Below are 21,982 nucleotides of genomic sequence, written 5' to 3' on the forward strand. Positions count from 1 at the left end.
TGTGGTGAAACTGCCTTCTACTTTTTCTATGTCCCCATCACCCCCAAACCACCATGGTATGGAAGCTGATCAACTGAAAAGACTTGCTCGCTCCCCTTCAAGCCCAGGGCTTCCCAGGACATCATATGACAATCTACTCAACCACATTTCCTATGCTGATAGTTTCATTTCCTAATTCTCTCTTGATGCCATTACCTCATTTGCCCTTATCACTGCAGAGCCTAGCAGGCGACTAAATCGTCGATATTGATTACATGTTCTGTTCAAGTCCTCTTTCTCTTTTGCTCTTTTTATCAATTTATTCAAGGATGCTTTCTTATTGAACTAATTCTTAAGTCCCAAGTCGTGTATAGTTTTGTAATGACTTACACAAATAAGAGTGAGGGAAAGTCTGGTGTGCTTTTGAACCGTGGGATTTAACCATGAGGATATTTTATTGAAGCCTTCAAAAAATCCTAATAGATTAAAACATGCCGCTTTTACAAAGAGACATTTGGGTCTGATCAACTGTTTTCTTAGGGACACATCTATTTTTTAAAATAAAAACAAGCCTTTGTAATAACAGTAATCTTATATGTTAATAGTATATGAAATAGCTACTAAAACAACCATGTAATGTTATTATGCAGAGAGATATTAGATTAGATGAATATAGATACATGGATAGATAAATATATGCCTCCCTGACTTTATCTCTGCATCATTATAATGAAAATGTAGTCTGGAAAATGTGCAGGAGGGAAGAGATATTTGTGGAATTATATGACAGAGGATGTTCTTTAGAATTTCTATGTTTTAAATTATTTTCATCATCAATACTGCTTCCAAAATGGGAGCCCTGGTAGGCAAAAACAAGTATGCCACTTCCCTATCCAGTGGTTATTGGACCCCTCACCGATTTTTAGTGGGAAAATACCAGGAATAATTCATGTTGATTCACTTCCTGAATTAAAATAATGAGGTATGCTTAGCCAGTGACATCTTCAGTAGAAAATGTGTTCTGTGATCTGCTACAATAAGTATTTTATTTTGCCATTTATACATAGAAGCTGTAATGGGCCCTGTACTTCACCCATGTCCTCCTGGCTACTATGTTTCAGTGCACACAGCCCAGCTTCCAAACTGCCAACCACTGCATTCCTTTGTTAAGGGCTTCCCGTGTCCGACAAAACACACTTTGCCTGCCCTGTGTAACAGGTAGTCCTCAATAAAAGAAGGATGGGAGTTGGTACACAAATACCGCAGCTCCCTCACTCCTCAGCTGAGTTCACTCTGAGGTGTATGTTCTATTCAGACTCCCAGAACTTCCCTGGTGAGATTAAGCCTGTTACCCATAGTCATATCTGACTTCACAGCCCCTCCCTTCAGTTGCCTTCCCTGCTTCATCTCACCTCCCCAGTTCCCTACTGGTGTTTCCTTTCCTGCCTAAAGAAGCTACCTTCCCTTGAACCCTCATCTCAGAGTCTGGTACTGGGGAAAGCAAACTAAGACAGAAGCCAAAAAGAAAAGAAAAGCTTATTGATGTGCTAACTACCCTGGACTTTGGCCTGAATCATAACTTCTGATTTAGATAGAGAAATCTGGATTATGGAAGATATTGAAATTAAGTCAAAATGGTTTGAATCATGACTTCAATCACTATGTAGTATAGATTAATTTTTAAATCATTGTTGGTCTTTTTTTATATAAAATAGTCCTCCATATACTCATCAAGTATAGTCCTCAATGTAGCCCTCAAAAATGCTTATCAAAACTCCAGTAGACTATTTTGCAAGTGTCTGGGCAAAGGAAAGTGCAGTATCCTTTCCTCCAATGGCACATGGCCGTGCGCTGGATCAGGGCTCATGGCCTATTGATTTTGCCGCGGGTTTAGTTTTGAAAACACATGCAACCATTTAAAGTGATTATTGCTCTTTCTAATATGGCAGCCAAGGTTAAAATGCAGATCAGTCTGAGCGAGAGACCAAGCTCTGGCCCATAAGAAGCTGTAAGCAGGCAGGAGGGCTGTGGCTATGCTCATGTCATTAGAGGAAGGAGAGCAAATGGGGATTAAGGAAGGGCTGGTGCCCGAGTCATCCCAGGGCAGTTCCAGATCACATGTGCATCAAGACTATGTGACATTTAGATGTCTCGGGTCACCCCAAGCCACCAGATTCTCTTCTAGTCCTTGCTGTACTTGGAAGTTCCCGCATGTACTCCTTACACATCAGAAGAAAATAGATGATGAGTGTTTGATTGTGCATGAAGCAGATAGATTTCCTCTGCTCAGCTAGACTGCAAAGAAGCCACCAAACCTTCGGTGACCCACCAAAGGGCTCTAGGAGTAAATCACTCTCCCTTCTCTCTTTCTGTCATTCTGTTTCTCTCCCTCCCTTTTTTCCCCCCTCGCCCTCCTACATGTCTTCCTCTTTACTATGTCTTAAGCAGCAAGCAAGCTCTGAAGCTTAAAAAACAGATGATCTTTTACATGTCTTTGTTTTGGTAAAGTCTTGTGACACCAGACTGCCCCTGAGTCATTCTTCACAGCTCCCACCTCCCTATGACCCATCCACCTCGTATTTGGGCATCTGTAAAGTTCCCAGTACATCTGTAATCAGATAGAATGCATCAGGCCCCCCGAGGAAGAGTCTGTTGTCCTAAAAATCTGATTTTCAGACCATAGCAAGTGATTTCAGCTTATTTACCGGGATCAAAATTTGGCAAATAACCATGATGTTTGAGGACCAGAGACTATTACATAATCATCCTTCAGTGGAGACAATGAGGTCACATGTTTACCCATCTAGTCACTGATCAGGGACATGTTTCATTGCAGATAATGTGCTCACTGGCCCATAACTTAATTACTGAGTGTCTGAATCAACAAAGCTTTCAGATGTAGGTCTTGCCTAATGGTGCATCTGTTAAAGATCATTGCCTCAGTTTGGCCTCTAAAAGAAAGGTCTGGGGGATACAACAGGCCATTGCTAGTGCTGTTCTCAATGACCTCTCATTGAAAAACATGCCAGTTCCCACGGTTTATTTTCTAGCCAGCAATAGACATTATTGTTTATATGCAGGGCCAAATAGAACCAATGATTCCAGGGTGACAGATATTGGTAAATCCTCTGGTGAAAGCATGCTCTCCGAGGAAATTAATGCCACACAACAGAGAAGGGGTGGCTCCCCTCCCAGGCTAGGAGAGAAAATGTGTCAATAAAAGTCTGGGGAAATAAGCAAGCAATAAGCAAAGTAGGACCAAAATGTTGGGTGTATTGGTTGGGGTCCTTGCAGTAGACCAGGATCTAACTACAGAGTTTGGAGTCCAATGGTGTCTTTTGAAGGGTCATTTCTCCTGGTTAATTCTTCCTTCTGAATTCCCTACCCTATGTGTGTGATTTTCCTGGATTCCAAATAGAGCTCCTACCCTCCTGCTCCTGGGCCATCACTATCACAACCATGATGCCTAGCAATGAATTCAAAATTTGGGAAAAATAAAAGTTTGGAGTTTTTGTTTGTTTGTTTTTTCAAGATTTAAAGAGCCTTGGCCAGGCACAGTGGCTGACGCCTGTAATCCCAGCACTTTGGGAGGTCGAGGCGGGTGGATCACTTGAGGTCAGGAGTTTGAGACCAACCTGGCTAATGTGGGGAAACTCTGTCTCTACTAAAATTACAAAAATTAGCTGGGCGTGCTGGTGCATGCCTGTAGTCCTAGCTACTCAGGAGGCTGAGGCACAAGAATTACTTGAACCCGGGAGGCAGAGGTTTCAGTGAGCCGAGATCACACCACTGCACTCCAGCCTAGGAGCCTGGGTGACAGAGTGAGACTCCATCTGAAAAAAAAAAAAAAATTAAGGAGTCTTGGTCCATGCACTATTATTATATCACTGGAGGCAGCTATGCTATCTCCTGTTTCCTCATCTGCAAATTTAAATAAATGCAACATGCCATTTTAAGGAAATTATAACAAAGTTGGATCCACCAGATGATTTTAGAATGCTAAGCGAAGGCCTAATTTCCAATACTAAGCAGAAATCCCATGCCCTCATGGGTGTCTGGCCTTCTACAAGTTGAGATGTCTCCTTTGGCTTCTTCTGATGCTCCTCTTCTCCCACTGAATGCAGGAAAACTCACCTCCATCAGAGTGAGGAGGGTAAGGATTGCCTGAGATCAAGAATCTGTGTGTTGTCAGGGCCAAAAGACACAGTATGAAACAAAGCAAAACAAAATCATAAATCAAGAACAAAGCCTTCCCTGTTTTTTGTTTTTGTTTTTGTTTTTCCTAAACCTTGCCATCAGCCATAAAGCAGCATGGATTGCGTGGGTGGATTGGATGTTGGTGTGTTCCAAATACTTCAGAAAAGAAATTCCTTCAGGATCCTGTCTTTTCTAGTGCACCATCGATGCGTGAACAATATTAAGCAGCAGGAATAGTTTCCCGAGAAGTCTAGACCCCCATTCTGTATGTCTAGAGACATGAGCTACCCCAACACTGGAGTAAAACCTGTCGGCACACCTCCTCTAACCATGGCCCTCCCAACAAACAATCAGATTTGAAAAATTCAATTTGAGAGTGCAGACCTGCTTTGGCTTTGCAGCTAATCTGCAGACATTTGAAGCCCAAGGGGAAAGCCTTCTTCCCTCTGGAATCTGCATTGTAATATATCCTCACTGAACCAGGGAAAGAGCTGGTCATAAAAAAGAGCCTTGTTATTTGATAGTGTGGTTTCTCCTAGTCGGTGGTGTCACTGAATTGTTTTGCTCAGAAGTCAAATGTTAAGGGATTGATTTTCCTCCTTTAATAAACAAGCACAGGGGTGAAGGATGTGAGGCCAAGCACATTCCACAATCTGAAAATGATTGCTTAATTGAGGTTGCTTTTCTTTCTCTGAAGAACACCTTTAGGTGATGATGTTAAGGCTGCAATCTTATTTTATGGCTGAATCCCCTCTTTTAATAATCGGCATATATATTTTTTTGACTTTGTGTGATTTGCCTTCAGTGTAAGAGCTAAACAAGTTTGGTCATTTGTGTAGAGAAAAAAAATGAGCTCAATACATGACCGCTAAGGATTTTCTTAGCCTGGCAACATCCTGGTGGGTTGCTTCCTCTCTTCGTGAGTGCTCTTTGTATGGCTTGCTGAATGAATACATGATTGCATATGAACATTATGATAATATATCCTCTCCTTTGGAAAAGCACAGAAATGTAATTAATGGTATGTGAGGCAAAGAACCAGCGATGGGCCACAGATGCATACATTCAGCAGCAGGTTAAAATCCCAAGACAGCATCAATTATCAAGTTAAATGCAGTTTCTATTTCAAGCTAGATAGCAAAGCAATGGGATAATGCCAGAGGCCCTCAGAAGGAACTAATTTTAATTGATCAACCCATAGTCCTTGAATCCAAATGAGCCCTGTTCTCATTGCCAAAGGGGGAACCCTAATTCTAGGTCAGCTCAAGAATGTAGGAGATGGATTTCGCAGGATGGCACATTAAAATTAGTAGTGTTCCTTACATGGGCCTGATCATAATGGGAGGCTTTTTGTAAATCCTCTAACTGCTCTAGTTAAAAATGAGGGATTCATTTGGGTAATTATCATCTCCCATGCCCTGGGCCTAACTTAGAAAACTACTGTGTCATTCAGCTATTCAGTAAGTAACCTTGGAAACAAAGCTAATTACCTTTCAGTCTGTGCTGTTGAAATGTAAAGATCATACAAAATGAGTGCTTGAGATAATTCTAGAGAGGCTTATGTGTTCCTAATGGCTTCTGCTCCAAACAGAGAAGCTTTCCAAGTGTCCCGCAGGTCCTGGACCCAGAGGGGCCTTCTTTCACTCATGCCTCAAGCACAACATAGGAAAATCCCATACATGGGGGAGGGGGAACAGAGAGGTATGGGTTGTCTTTTTTTTTTTTTAAGCAAGGTGATTTTTCTGGATGAATGTGTTCTGTGTTCCCCCAGCACTTAGCCTATAGACTGACACATAGTAGGCATCCAGGAAATGTGGGTGGAGTGAAAGTTGTATTGCACTCAAAGACACTCTCCTTGTAGTAGAGTATGATTATCATACTATTTACAGTGTGCACACTAAAAACTGGGTATGGTACCTTATGCTTATTCACACCAGAGTTGTTTCTCTCCTAACGAATCTTCATCTATTTGTACTTTGTGTCTCCTTCATGGAAAAGTTGCATAATGATTGGTTGTTTATAAACTTTTAAGATAAATAAGGCTGTTTCCGTGAGACATATGGGTTTTTAAAGAGCCACTTAGCATGTAATGTGTGAATTTTAAAAATTATAACTTCATTGAAAGCAAAGACTCTGTCTTTTCCTATATTATACTATATGTGCTATCTAATGAATGATAGAATGTGGAAGTTCCTAAGTCCTATATATAGTGAATTTGAGCCTTAACAAAATACAATACATATTAAATTTAAAATTCAAAACATCCATTGAATTTGTCTAATGACTTTGGTATGTATTGTGCTGCAAATTTGCCTTGGAAGACATTAAAATTTGAAGACATTATATCAGAACTTAATTTTGAAACTGAACATAGATAATTTACGTTAAAACAAAGTGAACACTGAAGCAAATTTGGTAACCCCACCCAACTACTCTAATCAGTATAGAGTGAGACAGTCTGAGGCAATCTAGCGCCTATTTAGGACCTGTTTACCTCATCTGCTGACAGATTATTAGGCTGGCATATTTTGTTCTGATTGATATTCCCCATGCCATATGTATATATTAGATGTAGATGACCAGATAAATCATAGTCTGGTGAAACACGTGGGACCTATGACCAGACAGGCACCTTTTCGGGAAAACTTAAACTCATCAGGCACTGCTGACTCTGTGGCCAGGCACTGCTGACTCTGTGGCCAGTCACAGGTGTAGGCAATGATAGCCCTGCTTTTGGAAGCTGATCTCTATGAAACAGAAAAGCAGGAGAGTAATTTACACTTGGGATATTTCAAAGTACATCTGATTTTTTACAATGGTTGGCTCTGAAGCAAGGATCAAAGTCACTCAGCCCGAGAAACGATGTGAGGTCTCTGCATACCAGGTAAGTGACATGCTTGCTTTTCAAACAGTGTGCTCTTGATAACCTTGTCCCTCAAATCTTCACACTGTGAAGTTGCCCGAGCCTTTCAGAAGATCATAAGATGCTAGGGGAGCCCAGGTGATTCTGTTTGGTCTATGATAGTGTTGGACATTGATTCAGTTGACATAGAGACTCTCCATTTTAGCAGCAGGAGACATGTTTCATCTTTGGATGGCTCTTCTCCTCTCTTGTTCTGTTTGCTCAGCTTTACTTTATTGTGCCTTATAATGAACTCTATTCCATCTGGGTGAGGGGAGTTTCTAACTTATAATAAACTGTATTCCATCTGGCCTCTGTAGATGTAAAATGCACTCACTGTAAAACTCCTCATCCTTGGAGGAAGAATATCAATGATATCCAATTCCTCAGGTGATATTTAACTTCATATGAGTGATCAGTCAGCCATGATTTTACCCATGGTACTCAATAATTCAGAATGAGAGGCCCCCACTTAGGCAATATGGGTATCAGCTGACTCATATGTCATTTCTCTCCAGGTTTGGGGATATGTAGCTATCTGAAATATAAAAATTAATTTAGTCTAGATTCACATTTTACATTTAGTCAAATATTTATTTGAACTCATACAAAGTTTAGTGACATAATTTAAAAGGTGAAGAACTAAAACGCATTCCAAATATTGACCAAAATACTGTAGGAAGTAGCTTGGGAAACTTTTCATCAAAATCGTTAGGCACATTGCCATATCATTCTCCATAAAATCATATCCCTCCTCAAAACCACACCCTCCAGGTGTTGAATTTATGGGCTAATTTGTTCTGTGAGGTGCCAAAAATGAAGATAAAGTAAGAAATACAGCCAACTAGAAGGAAGAGATATAAATGTACAAACAGGCCATTTCTGCTAGAGTCTCAGGCATTCAGGAGGTTCACAATCATCATACAAATATATAAAATTTTAGTGAGCTATTGAACCCATCTTCTGCCTCTTTATTTCTTCACATCAAGCCTGAAAAAGAAAAACCAAAGGAACCATGAGTTTTTCGCCTCCAGTGTCATTAAGGCATAATTGACAAATAAAAATGGTATATATTTACAGTATACAATGCAATGTTTTGATATATGCATAGATACATTGTGAAATGATTAAGTCAACATAATTAGCATATCCATCACCTCACATACTTATTTTTGTGATGAGGACATTTAAGATCTCTTAGCAATTTTCAAGGATACATTATTAACTGTAGTCATGATGCTGTACAATAGATCTGATATGGTTTGGCTGTGTCCCCATCCAAAATCTCATCTTGAATTGTAATAATCCCCACATGTCAAGGGTGGGACCAGATGGAGATAATTTAATCACGAGGGCGGTTCCCCCCATACTATTCTCATGATAGTGAGTGAGTTCTCATGAGATCTCATGATTTTATAATGGCTTTCCCCCGTTTTGCTCTGCACTTCTCTTTGCTGCTGCCATGTAAAGAAGGACGTGTTTGCTTCCCCTTCTGCCATGATTGTAAGTTTCTGAGGCCACCCCAGCCCTGCAGAATTGTGAGTCAATTAAAACTCTTTCCTTTATAAGTTACCCAGTCTCAGACATTTCTTCATAGCAGCACGAGAATGGACTAATACGAGATCTCCAGCATATATTCCTCTTATGTATCTGAAATTCGGTCTATTCTTTAACCATCATCTCCCCATCCACATCACCCCCCACCCCAAGCCCCTGGCAACCACCATTTGACCCTCTGCCTCTATGAGTTTAATGTTTTTAGATGCCACATATAAGTAAGATCATGCCATATTTGTCTATGACTGTCTTATTTGACTTAGCATAATGTCCTCCAGGTTCATCATTAGTATAATTTTCATGAGATATGTTAGGGACAGCTTATAAATCAATATGATAGGAATAAGTCAACATTGAAGACCCCATTTTCACTTGAAAACTTCATCTCTCAATTCCATGAATGTAAATGAACTATGGGTAGATGCTGTGGCCATCAACTTTGGCTCTAGTGATTTAAGTAATTCTAAACTAAATTAAGATAGCTTCTCCTGAAGGATTAGAGTATATTGTTAGTCTTATGATTATGGCTTGTATGACCAGTGATCCCTGAGGTAAATTTGCATTCATGGCTCCTGTTCTTCACCTCTCCCTACTACCATGTAACTTTGTAGTTTTCTACCACTGTGGGTGGGGTATAATTCCTCATGCCTGAGTTTGGCCACACATCTTGCTTTGGCCAACAGAATGAGGCAGAAATGATGGTGTACCAGTTTTGAGCCTATGCCTCAAAAGGTATCACGTTTTTGCTTACTCTTGTATTTCTGCTGTTGCCATAACAAGGGTATGGCCAGGTTAGCCTTCTGATCCCAGAAGAAGGACAAGAAATATGTGGAGCAGGGCCACCCCCGCTAAAGCACCCTAACCAGGCCCCATGTAGAGCAGAGCCCCCAGATGACCTGCAGACACATCAGTGAGTCCAGCCAAGATCAGCTGAGCCCAACCTATATCAGCTGAGGCCAAAACACATGAGTTAGAATAAGAAATTATCTTGTTTTAAACAATGAATTTGGGGTGTGATTTGGTATGCAGCAATAGCTAATTGATATGGTGCCACTTCTTTTCAAAGCTCTTGTAATGCAGGGATTCTTGAACACTATTTACACATTTTGTTTTCCATTAGTCTTTGGTGTCATTCCTTGTGTGTTTTACTTATGTGAGTGAGCTGAATCTTTTCTTAAAAGTGGAATGCTCACCTTTTGTATTGCCAATGGCTGGAGAAAGAAAACTACATACACAAGGATATTCCCCCTGCTGGGGCAGAAACTCTGGTTTGGCACCCTCCATAACCCTTGTTTTTCTCTACTACAAAGGCTGGTGAGTGAAATAATATACTCTATTTCTCAGTCTCTCTTACAGCTAGGGGGAGCCATGGGACCCAGTTCTGGCCATTGAATCCAGAGAAGTATATAGCAGAGATCTATCTATAAGAAAGCTTCTCTTTCTTGTATATTTCTTTAGAGATCACAAAGCCCATAGTGTCATTGAACATTTCTAGCATTGCTGTGATGCAGGTTGTGCTGTACTCACTGTTGAGATGAAATACATAGAAGTTCAAAAATCAAAGTAGCTAGCTCAAAGTCTCATAGCTGGTAGATAGAAAAGCTGGGATTTTAACAGAGGTGTCCCGACTTTAGGGCTATTTCTACTCCACTAACAAGGTATGGATGGTTTGTGAACCAGAGGAAAAGGTAGGAAGTTATTAATGATCGCAAAACTGAAAATGCTATCAAGAGCAGTCAGCATAGGTTCTTGTATTTCCCCAGCATTTTATCTTATTATCAAAAGAACACAATATGAGATTTACTCTCTTAATACATTTTAAGTGTATAATACATTATTGTTGACCATAAGTACAATGTTGTACAGCAATGTTGTACAACTACCACTTCACTCTTTGATTCTATGTGTTTAACTATTTTAGCCACCTCATATAAGTGGAATCATGCAGTATTTGTCCTTGTGTGACTGACTTATTTTACTTTGCATACTGTCCTCAAAGTTTATCCATGTTGTCACATATTGCAGAGTTTCCTTCTTATTCCAGGATAAAAATTCCAGTGTGTGTGTACCACATTTTCTTTATTCATACATCTACCAATGGACGTTTAGGTTGTTTACTAATTTTTTTAAGAAATTATCAATTTTCAGTCCATGCCAGTCACAAAGTGGAAGTAAGATACCACCTCCTTCCCAGCCCATGGTTTCTGAGTGACCAGCAATTTCACAGCTTCATCCTGGGGTATCAGGATCCAGGCTCATCTCTGGTCATTCTCCCTCAAGTATACTATATTCTGAGTTCACTAGACCACTTTTTGCTCCTGTAATGACAAGAGCCTTTGGGCCTCGCCTCTTTGGTTATAACTTTTGACTAAAATCCAACCTCCCCATGATTCTCCATGTAACATGCTGAATTGTGATTATTTGCTTATATGCATCATCTCACTCCTCTCATGTTTCCCACTATAGCTGCCCTGCCACTAGGCTAGGATCTTTTAAGGATATAAATATGTCCTATTCATTTTTACATCCCATTGCCTATCATGGCACCTGACACATAGCAGGGGTCCAGTGATTGATGAGTTGGACTACTGGAGAAATGAAAATAGGAAAAGAACTGGAGTTGCAGTTATAGCCAAACCCACATTCTTCAATGTGAGTCAGCAGTAATGAGTGAAGGCTCATAGATGCAGAAATCCAGGAGTGTTGGGTTGATGTGCTATGTCTCCACTATGCTGCCAATTCTGCCCTAGGTCCCAGCTCTAGCCCCATGATGGCCAGGGTATGCTGTAGCCACTTTACTGCTATGGTCACTGTGCTGGATGACATATGGCCAGTCTCTCTGGCTAAGTAAGAGGCCCATGACAAGCTTCCCTTGAAGCTGAGGTATTCCTTGGGCTTCTCTGAGCAGCATGGAATGGGTGATGATCCATAGGAAATTGTAACTGAAGCATGTTTTATGAGGTGTGATTTCTCTCCAAGATGTGTCCAGACTGAGAAGCACCATCTGCAACCCAGAAATGGGTACCATTTATATGGCAGACTTGATATGGACTCTGATAATCCTTTATCTGTCCCAGATAGATAGGTGAAATTATGGCTATACTGAGAAACATAGGATGAGCCATTTGCATTGGAGAGTCATAAGATGTCCTTCACGACTGGGTTCAGCTTATAGGACTCTCTGACTTTGAGACAGTTTTATAAACATAGAGAACTAATGAATGGATAAAGAAAATGTGGTATATATACCCCATGAAATACTACTCATCCATAAAAAGGAATGAAATAATGTCTTTTGCAGCAACTTGGATGGAGCTGAAGGTCATTATTCTAAGTGAAGTAACACAGGAGTGGAAAACAAAAAATTGTATGTTCTCATAAGTGAAGCTAAACTATGAGTATGCAAAGGTATACAGAGTGATATAATGGACTTTAGAGCCTCAGAAGGGGAAGGGTGGGAGAGGAGCTAGGGATAAAAACAACATATTAGGTACAATGGACACTACTCAGGTGACGGGGGCACTAAAATCTCAGAATTCATCACTATACAATTCATCTGTGTTACAAAAAATCCACTTGTACCCCAAAAGCTATGAAAATAAAATTTTTTTTAAAAATAGAGAAATCTTGATCCCATTTTCCCAGACCACCACGACCACTGTGAGATGACCATATTTAGGAAAATAAATGCATGGAATTCTTAACATAACATTAGCCCCAGGGGAACTGTGCTCTTCCTCTTTACTTACTGCAGCTGAGAGCCAAGGGAGGCCTGAAAACAACTGTGAAGAGGGGGAAGCTGGGCCAGTGCTATCAACCTGTGCTCATGTGGGAGTGGAGAAACAGCTGATGGTGGCAGTACCAGTTTTGAGCACCTACTACGTGCCAGGCACTCCACCAACTGATTACACAGCTACCTTGTTCAGCCTACAAAATAAACCTGATTCTTCTTTGCAGAAGGAGCCAGGCATGAGGTGGCAGATGAAGCAGGAGCCATTGCAGGTGTCCTCCTGCAGATCACCCTGTCCCTCAGCTTCCCCCACTCCCAGGTCCCGGTAGAATTCAAGAAGGCCCAACATGCCTGGAAACAGGAATGCACTGATGGATAACGTCAGATATAGTCCATCCCAGAGTACAAAGTCCCCAGACGGCCAGAGTCTCCATCCTTGGCTTTGTGGGACTCAGCATGTGCTCGGGATGCTGGCATGATACCAGAATACAAAAATTCGGGAATCCAGATACCTGAGCTCCCTGCTCTGTGTCAGGGCTTGAATTTAGAAATGAGAAACAATGGGAAGGGATCCAGAGCTAAAATTGCCCACTCTGTAAAGCACTCTTGTTTGTCAGGGTGTTGGAATGCAAGTGTATTGGGCTGTCTCCAGGGCCACGCTGCTTTGCTGCCTAGACAACAGCTGTCAGCTATTCTCCTGTGCCCTGTTCTCCTGTATGGGGACATTTGTGAGAATGATGGGGAAGGTATGGCAACCAGCTGAAAAGTCATTCTCTAGCTACCCCACGTAACTTTTATACTCAGACCAAAAATGACATGGAAGCAAAACCTCTAGTTTACATTTGGGAAGGGCACATCTTGGCTGGTGTGGGGATGATACACCAAATATCTCCCTTGTGTCACCCTAAGTCCAGACTGAGGAACATGTGATGTTTACGCCTTGCTGTGACCCATTTATAGCTGTGTTACTCATAGTTGCCGTGGCCCCACATACATCATGTGGGAAATGGAGTCCACTCAACACTTGTCTGCATTTTGTCCTTTAACCAGACACTCAGGGGCAGTGCAATGATTACTTCCTCCTATGTGGTGCTAAATCATAGAGCCATAAACACAGTGACACTCGAAAGTACTTGAGAGAAGGCAGTGGCTCATGGTCTGGTTCCATATGCAATGGCCAACCATGCACCCAGAGCAAACTGGTTAAAGCTCTGGAGTTCCTTAGAGGGCATCAGAAATAAGACAAATGCCTGGCATTTGTAAAGTCTTCTAGAGTTTACAGAGCACATTCACACATATTGTCCCTTTTACTCATCAGGACCACACCCTAAGGAAGGTGTTGCAAGCTACAACTAAGGCTTGTAAGGAACAACACACACCCAAGCTCAGAGAGGCGCTCAGCCTAGAATTGCACCCAAACAACTCCAAACCCAAAACTCTTTCTTTTTTCCCAAACAGATACTTGTAAAGTCAGAGAAACAAAACTCTAAGTAAAAATTAGGAACATTTTTTCCTAAATTGTGAAACATCCACCAAAGTTGCCTTTGCAACTCATGAAGCCTTCGGTGGTTAAAATGAAAATTGAAATCCTTCTAACAATAACTATATAAAAACGGAAGAAGAGGAAGACATAAAGACCAGAACATTTGCCTTGGTCAAATCCTGCACCTGAAATCCAGATTAAAGTAGCGTTAAGTGCAGGACCTGGATAATTCGAGTGACCATAAGGAAAAGGCAAATTGCATATCCAGGTTGAATCTCATTAAAATATTTTTTATTGATCCTATTGTATTGAGAGTTTGTTATATTGGATATCAACTCAGAGTTAGGGGCTGGCAACTGAGATACATTTGTTTGGTGAGATCTTGGTGGGGAAAGGGGCATCATCAAAGACCAGTCACCACAGGCAGCTCCAGATTTTGTGGGAAATTTCTCTTCATCCATCAGAACACAGTCCTCCCTGTCTCTAAAGGGGCCACCGACTTCATTGGAGAAATATTGACCCAAGATTTCCCTACCAAGGCAGAGTTCAATAACATCTAGAAGTAGACAAAGTGATAAATAAGTCAAGGAGACTGCTGTCTTAACCAAGAGGTTCTCAGCTTTTCCAAAGATGACAACATCTTTCTATATTGTTTATGCCTTGGCATTCAAGGCATAGAGACAATGGTGATTGTATCAGAAGTACCAAGAATCCTCCTACAACTGTCCAGCAATGATCTGTGGCAGCCAGGGGTTCTGGAGCAACCAAATGGAAAACTAATTTTTTTGGCATTTAACTAACAGAACATGTGAAACAAATGTAGGCCTCCCTGCCTTCTTCCCATAATGCATACCTGGAAAGCACATTGTCATAGTGATCACCTTAAAGCTGATTGATTGATTGTTTTCACAGTCACAATGATGGTAATGAGTGGTCCAAAGACTCAGTAGTCAGATAAAAGGATGGCCTTTGATGTATTATTAGGCAAAGATATGACTATAAGGCTTTATAATCTTTTAAAATAGTAAGACTTTTTCAAAGACGAATGGAACTAGAGTTTTGGTATTGCTCCTCATTTTAGAAATTAGGAAATTCAGATCCAGAGGGGTTGAGTCACTTGCCCAGGATCACACAGCTAGCTATCGGCTGATCCAGGATGAGGTTTGGAGCTCTTTCTGCTACACTAAATTCTTTTGCAAAACTTGTAAAATTAGCATACACGTATTAGTCTGTTCTCACACTGCTAATAAAGACATACTCAAGACTGTGTAATTTATAAAGAAAAAGAGGTTTGATGGACTCACAGTTCCACATGGCTGGGGAGGCCTCACAATCATGGTGGAAGGCAAAGGAGAAGCAAAGTCATGTCTTACATGGCATCAAGCAAGCAAGAGAGAGCATGTGCAGGGGAACTCCCCTTTATCAAACCATGAGATCTCATGAGACTTATTCACTATCACGAGAACAACATGAGAAAGACCCGCCCCCATGATTCGATTATCTCCCACTGGGTCCCTCCCATGACACATGTGAATTATGGGAGCTACAATTCAAGATTTGGGTAGGGACACAACCAAACCATATCAATAAGTAATCTGTACACACTGACAGTACATTAGAGGCACACATTAACAACTGATACACAGAAATATACCTGTAGTGTACCAAAAAGTTTACTTAACAAATATTCATGCATTTGTTCTAATGAACACCAAAATTTCACTTAAAAATATGTCTTGCCTTCTCAGAATCTAGCAGTGTTTCTAAAAATACTTTATATAGAGTAAAATGCACAAATCTTAAGTGAACTTGATGAATTTTTTTTACCATGTATATATCCATGTAAGGCCTTTATTTTTACATAGCTCTTAAATACTACTGTATATACCAACAAATCCACAGGGTTTTGTTCATTTGAGAAATACTAGTTTCAAGAGATAATAAAACAAGTTTTCCTTTGAAAAGAAAGGGAGAGGAAAAGGGGGAAAAAGGAAACCATCAATCATGAGATAAGTTGAGAAATACTGGGTTAAGCAAAGATAAACCACCTTCTTAGTTTAAGGGCTCCTTGAAACTTTAAATATACAAATATATAGTGTGTGTGTTAGGTGTGGGGACCAGGACCATTGTATCATTTTCAAAATTTACTCAATCATTGAAGCATTTTTCCAGTTTTATACTTTATAAATTATTTATCATTCATTATATCACAAATAGTATCCATAGTATTTCATCAGGTGGCTGCACCAGAGTTTGCTTAATTGGAATCCTATTATTGGACATTTAGGTTCTTAATCAATTTTGCTACCATAAATGAACACAACCTTTTCCATGTGAACATTTTCTTTAGAATGGACTTCCATCAAGACACAACTGGGTTGGAAGAGATACAAATCCACAATGACTGGGAATTTCTCCATTTATTAACCCCCCCACCCTCATCATTTATACTGCTGTGTGCCTGCTATACAGAAGATACTTAATATTTTTTGAGATTGTGCATATGTCTTTTTCACGATCACTTTCCTATTCATCTTTGTGTATTTTCTTAAACGAAAATCAGTAACTGTTTTCTTGAGCATTCCTTTGATTTCTACTGAAGCTGCATATTTTCTTAGGCTTCTCTACCAATTATACATCCACTTTTGTGAATTGTGAGTTCATTTCCTTTGTCTATTAAGGTGTTAGCATTTTGCTTTCCAATTTACATGGGCTCTTTACATAATTATACATTTCATGCAAAACAATTTTCTTGATAGAGTTTGCTATTTAATGTTTGTTTGTTTGTTTTTTCAAGTACCTTTTTTTTAATTATTGAGAATTTGAGGGATGATTTTGATGGCTCTTCTTTAAAAAGCTGCCGGGGGAAGTTTAAATCAATGCCTTCATTTTTTCCTCTAAATCATTCCAACCATTATTTTAAAAGCTACTTCTATCCAAATCTTACCTTTTGAAGCTATCATCAAATGATTTAATTTTATAATGTTAAAAGAGATAAGAGGCCAAATAAAGAAGGATGTTTATGGAAAGGAAGAAAGCATAATTGATTTGGAGATTTGAGATCTTGTTTATAGGCTGTTGTAACTCACTCTGCTGTGTGTGTGTGTGTGTGCGCGCGCACGCACTGGTGGGGGGTTAAACCACCTAGAATGGGTGTTCAAACGTGGCTGCACATTAAATCTCCTGGAGGGAGTTTTTTTAACCATCCCAAAGCCCAGGCTGCCCCAAACCAATTACATCAGAGTCTCTGGAAGTGGGATCAGTAATTTGTAAAGCTCCCCAGGTCTCTGATGTGCAGACAAGATTGAGAACCACAGCCTAGGAGGGCTTCTCAGTATTTAACATCCATATGAATCCCTGGGGATCCTGTTAAACTGCAGATTCTGACTCAGGAGGTCTGGGGAGAGGCCTGTGACCACACATATCTAGTAACTACCCAGGGGATGCTGTTGCTATTGGTCCATGGACCACTTGAAAATGAAGTTTCTAAACTAGTAGTTTTCAATAGAGGGAGAGAATGATTTTTGCCCCCCACCCCGTGGTGGGCATTTGGCACTATGTGAAGACATTTTTTGGTTATTACAATCAGGAAGGAGAGGGTACTACTGGCATTTGGTGAGTAGAGGCCAGGGATGCTGCTAACTATCCTAGAATGCCCAGAACGGCCCCAGTAACAGAGTTGCCTGGCCCAATTGTCAATAGTGCTGAGGTGGAAAAAAACAAATGCTGCTTTAGAGACAGCTGTTTCTGATGAAAGAAAATGATCTCAAACCTGAGCTAGAACAGAGCTTCGTGCACTGGCGTGTTAAGTGGTCCCTTCTGGGAAGTATTGCTGATAAAACATATTAGTAATTTTCTAATCAACTTCAATGAGATTAAGAGCCCCTTCTGGGAGATCTGATATACCTGCCTCACTAAAGTCACCTTGTAACAGAGTTTACTGATCACTTGTACCTCGTCTCACAGTGTTATCTAACCACATGTTTTCCTATTCCAAGTTTTAGAACTGGATTTTTGAAGCCTCTTTAAGCAACTTTGAAATAAAGCTTTGACATGTGTTTCCAATCAATTCATCAGAGAAATTGCTTTTACACCCTTTGCCTTGCCAGTCTCCAGGCTGGTTCCAAGGTGGGACCCTGTCTCTGCAATCAACAAATGTTCCCTGAGTGTCCACTGTGGAGACATTTTCACAGCCCACTCTGCCTTCAAACCCAGCTTTCCTGCTTTCCACTTATGCTACCTTGGGCAACTTACCCAACAACGTGAACCCCAGTGTTCCTAAGGATAGGGAAATAATATTGTCAAATTCACAGGGTGGTTGGGAGGATAACATGGTAAAGCATTTAGCAGAGTGCCTCTGACATAGTCAACATATACTATTACTATTATTCAGGGACAAAGATCCACAAAAAGCTTATAAATTAAAACATCCCTTCCTCCTTTTCTATCTTCCAAACAAGACTCAATCTTTGTCATCTTGGCTTCAAGCTCTTTGTGGTGCTGATGGTCGGGGAGATCTAAATATGCAGAGAGGGAACTGAAAAAAGTGAACTGAGTCTAAATTACATGGAAAAGGGGCTTGGGGACTCAGTGGAAAATAGGATTTCTTGGAAAGAAAGAAGAGAGATTTGAGGTAAAACGTCTCTAGGATGAGGGAATCTTGGGCCAATGAGAAGATTTTTAGGTAGTTTTACTGTGTTTTACAATGTAAATCTTTTTTTCTTTTTTATTTTATTTGTATAAATTTAAGGAGTACAAATGCAGTTTTGTCACATGGATACATTGCATAGAAGTGAAGTCTGTGCTTTTAGTGTAACCATCACCAAAAGAGTGTACGCTGTACCTGTTTACAATATAAATCTTTCTTAGGTGAAGATTTACATTCCTTCTGGGGGCTGATATGGTTTGGCTGTGTCCCCACCCAAATCTCATCTTGAATTGTAGTTCCCATAATCCCCACATGTCGTGGGAGGGACCCGGTGGGAGGTAATTTAATCATGGGAATGGTTATCCTCATGCTGTTCTCGTGAGAGTGAGTTCTCACGAGATCTGATAGTTTTATAAGGGGCTTTTCCCCCTTTTGCTTGACACTTCTCCTTCCTGCATCATGTGAAGAAGGATGTGTTTGCTTGCCCTTCCACCATAATTGAAAGTTTCCTGAGGCCATCCCAGCCATGCTGAACTGTGAGTCAAACCTCTTTCCTTTATAAATTACCCAGTCTCAAATATGTCTTTATTAACAGCGTAAGAACAGACTAATACAGGGGCCATTTTTAGAAATCAATGTATGTTTCTTTTGGACACAGCTCTGTGCTTAAATATGCTTAAATGGTCTTAAAAGTGGAAAGCAGAATTCCTAGTTTTATATGGCCTACATTATATGCTAGAAAATGTATTAGGCACTGTGGATACACTAGTGGACAAGTCAGACAAGTTATCCCCCTTCATGGAACTTAAGATCTAGAAGGAAAATCAGACAGAATAAACAATGGCAATCCAGTCCTCCATTGTGATGGGTGCTGCTATCCTGGGACAAACACAGGAAGCCATGGATGCTTTACCCAGTTTAAGAGGCAACGGAAAAGTTTTTCAAAAATAGTATTTAACTGAGACTTGAATGATGGGTAGGAGCTAGCCAGATAATGAATACGGGATGGAACAAAGATCAAAAAATAATATTCTGAGCATGTGTAAAGGCCTAGAATCAGCATGGCGCCTCCATCAGCTGGCAGAGGTTCACTAGGATTGGAGCGAGGAATGTCCTGCACAGGCAGAAATGCAAGATGAAAAAAGCCTGCCAAGTCTGAGACAGTTAACACAGGCCCGAAGGGTCATGGGGAGCCGCTGAAGGATATGCAGCAGGGCAGTGACCCGATCCATTTTGCGGGGTTTGGTTTTGTATTTTTTGAAAGATCCACTGATTGCAGGGCTCTGGCAACTGAAAACAAGTGAGAAAAGGCTTTGAGTAGTGAAGTGCACAGGTCACTTTGACAGCTGTGGGCCATTAATGCTCCAATTGTTCAGCGAGGTCACCTGTGTGACAGCAACAAGAATACATAGTGGATGAATGAAGTTTGCAAACCTTATTTCAAGGTGAAAAGAGGGGTCAAACATATGAGAAGATCACAGCACTTGTCCAATGGCTCATGCCTGAGGATTGAGAAGGGAGTCCCTTGTCCATTAGCAAAGGCCCAGGGGCTCCTCACTGAAGCATTTCAGTTCCAGATCTCAAACTTCCATCGAGGGCTGAGGAAAATTCCCACAGGTTACACAAACATTACTTTGAGCAGTAAATCCAAGACAACTTGCAAGTGACCACATACTGTTGGGCAAGCAGTGGGAACTCATACTGAGCTCTCTTCTGGCAATTTGCAGTATTTTCTGGGCTGTGAGGAATTTGAGCTTAAATAAAGCAGAAATGGGCAGTCTCTCGGATCCCCTGGCTTAATTTATTGAACAGGGGAAATAAGCCTTGTGAGGGAGACAGTTCCATTCCTAACGATTTAACCATAAATAAAGCCCTGCTATAAATGGAACTCAGGAGAGAAGGTAGCTTGTCAGAGGGCAGAGGAGTGGGCCCCATTAGACAAAATAGGTCAGGCGGGGAGAAAGTTGTCATTTCCTGACTAGTTAAGCTGAGCAGACATGACAAGCCTTGTCGTTTTTGAACGGATTGAAAAAGGATAGCGAATATACAAGAGGTTGCTTTCTTTTTGTTTCATTTCATAGATGACTATTTCAAAGAGGATCCTGAAAAGGAACTTGATAATATTTAGCACAGTTTTGAGTTGTGCACTTTAAAACGTGTGTGTATGTTGGCCTGAGTGTGTGTGTGTTTTTAGAAACATAAGTTTTCACAGAAAAAAATTATGTGCTTCTCCTAGGAAGTTACTTGGGATTCATTCACTTTCATCTGAGATTAATGGAACTCCAACTCCCGAGGAGAGTTTTCCCTCCCGTTAGTTGGATTGTTCGTAATATCCTGTGCTTTTTTCTTGTTGTTCTGGGTTTGATCCTCAGAAATCAAAAGAGAGGCCGGGCGCAGTGGCTCACGCCTGTAATCCCAGCACTTTGGGATCCAAGGCAGGCAGATCACCTGAGGCCAGGAGTTCGAGACCAGCCTGGCCAACATGGTGAAACCCCATCTCTACTAAAAATAAAAAATTAGCCGGATGTGGTGACGCACGCCTGTAATCCCAGCTCCTCCGGAGGCTGAGGCATGAGACTCACTTGAACCCAGGAGGGGGCGGTTGCAGTGAGCAGAGGTTGTTCCACTGCTCTCCAGCCTGGTCAATAGAGTGAGATTCCATCAAAAAAAAAAAAAAGGAGAAGAAGAAAAGAAAGAAAGAAAGAAAGAAAGAAAGAAAAAGAAAGCAAGCAAGCAAGCAAGCAAAAGAGCAGGAAAACCATTGCATGTGGGAGCAAGCTGAGGAGAGGGAACAGTGTGCAAAAGCTAAGATGTATCACTCAAACAATGGATTTTTAGTTCACTTCTGGATTTGCCTCCCTGTAGAAGTTCTGCCTTCCTCTCCCTCCTTTTGGAGCCCCTCCCCACTAATGACTCAAGGACATGAAGAAAAGACTTTCCTCAGTGCTCACACTATGCACTGTGCTTATGTGCTGTCAGGGCTTTCTCTGTTAGAAGCATCAGAGAAACTGGCTTCACATTTGGAAATAATCTTCCTAATCTCCCCAAAGATAAACAACTTTTGGTGTTTTAAATAAATGTAAGAAATTCTGGTTGGTAAGGATCAGGAGGGGTGAAAGAAAAGCAAATACTGAAATGTCACAGCTATGTGACTTTGAGAATCTCACTTCTTTGGACCTCGGTTTTATCATCTAAAAAATGAAGGGGGTAGGTGGCTATGGTAGGCAGCCTTCAAGATGTCTCCCAATGATTCTTGCCTCCTGGTATTCATATCCTTGTATAGTCCCCTTTGACATAGAATAGGGCTGGCTTGTGTAATCAGTAGCATGTTACAAAAATGACAAAGTATGAATTCCAAGGCTAGGCCATAAAAGACTTTGCTGCTTCTGCCCTGTTTTTTCTTGAATCACTCACTCCAGGGAGAGTTGACTGCCATGTTGTGAGGGCATTCAAGCAGCCCAATGGGTGGGTCCACATGGGAAGGCA

General features: G+C 40.9%; 1 protein-coding gene across 1 annotated transcript in view; it reads right to left on the bottom strand.

Moving 5' to 3' along the window:
- Positions 1-7,651: 7,651 nt before the first annotated feature.
- Positions 7,652-21,982, bottom strand: part of SMPX (small muscle protein X-linked) — a 52,285-nt gene continuing 37,954 nt past the window's right edge. The window contains exon 5 of the mRNA XM_034950162.4: positions 7,652-8,068. The gene's annotated coding sequence lies outside the window, so the exon portion shown is untranslated. The remainder of the gene's footprint in view (positions 8,069-21,982) is intronic.

The sequence above is a fragment of the Pan paniscus genome, chromosome X (assembly GCF_029289425.2).
Source record: "Pan paniscus chromosome X, NHGRI_mPanPan1-v2.0_pri, whole genome shotgun sequence".
Classification (NCBI taxonomy): Eukaryota; Metazoa; Chordata; class Mammalia; order Primates; family Hominidae; genus Pan; species Pan paniscus.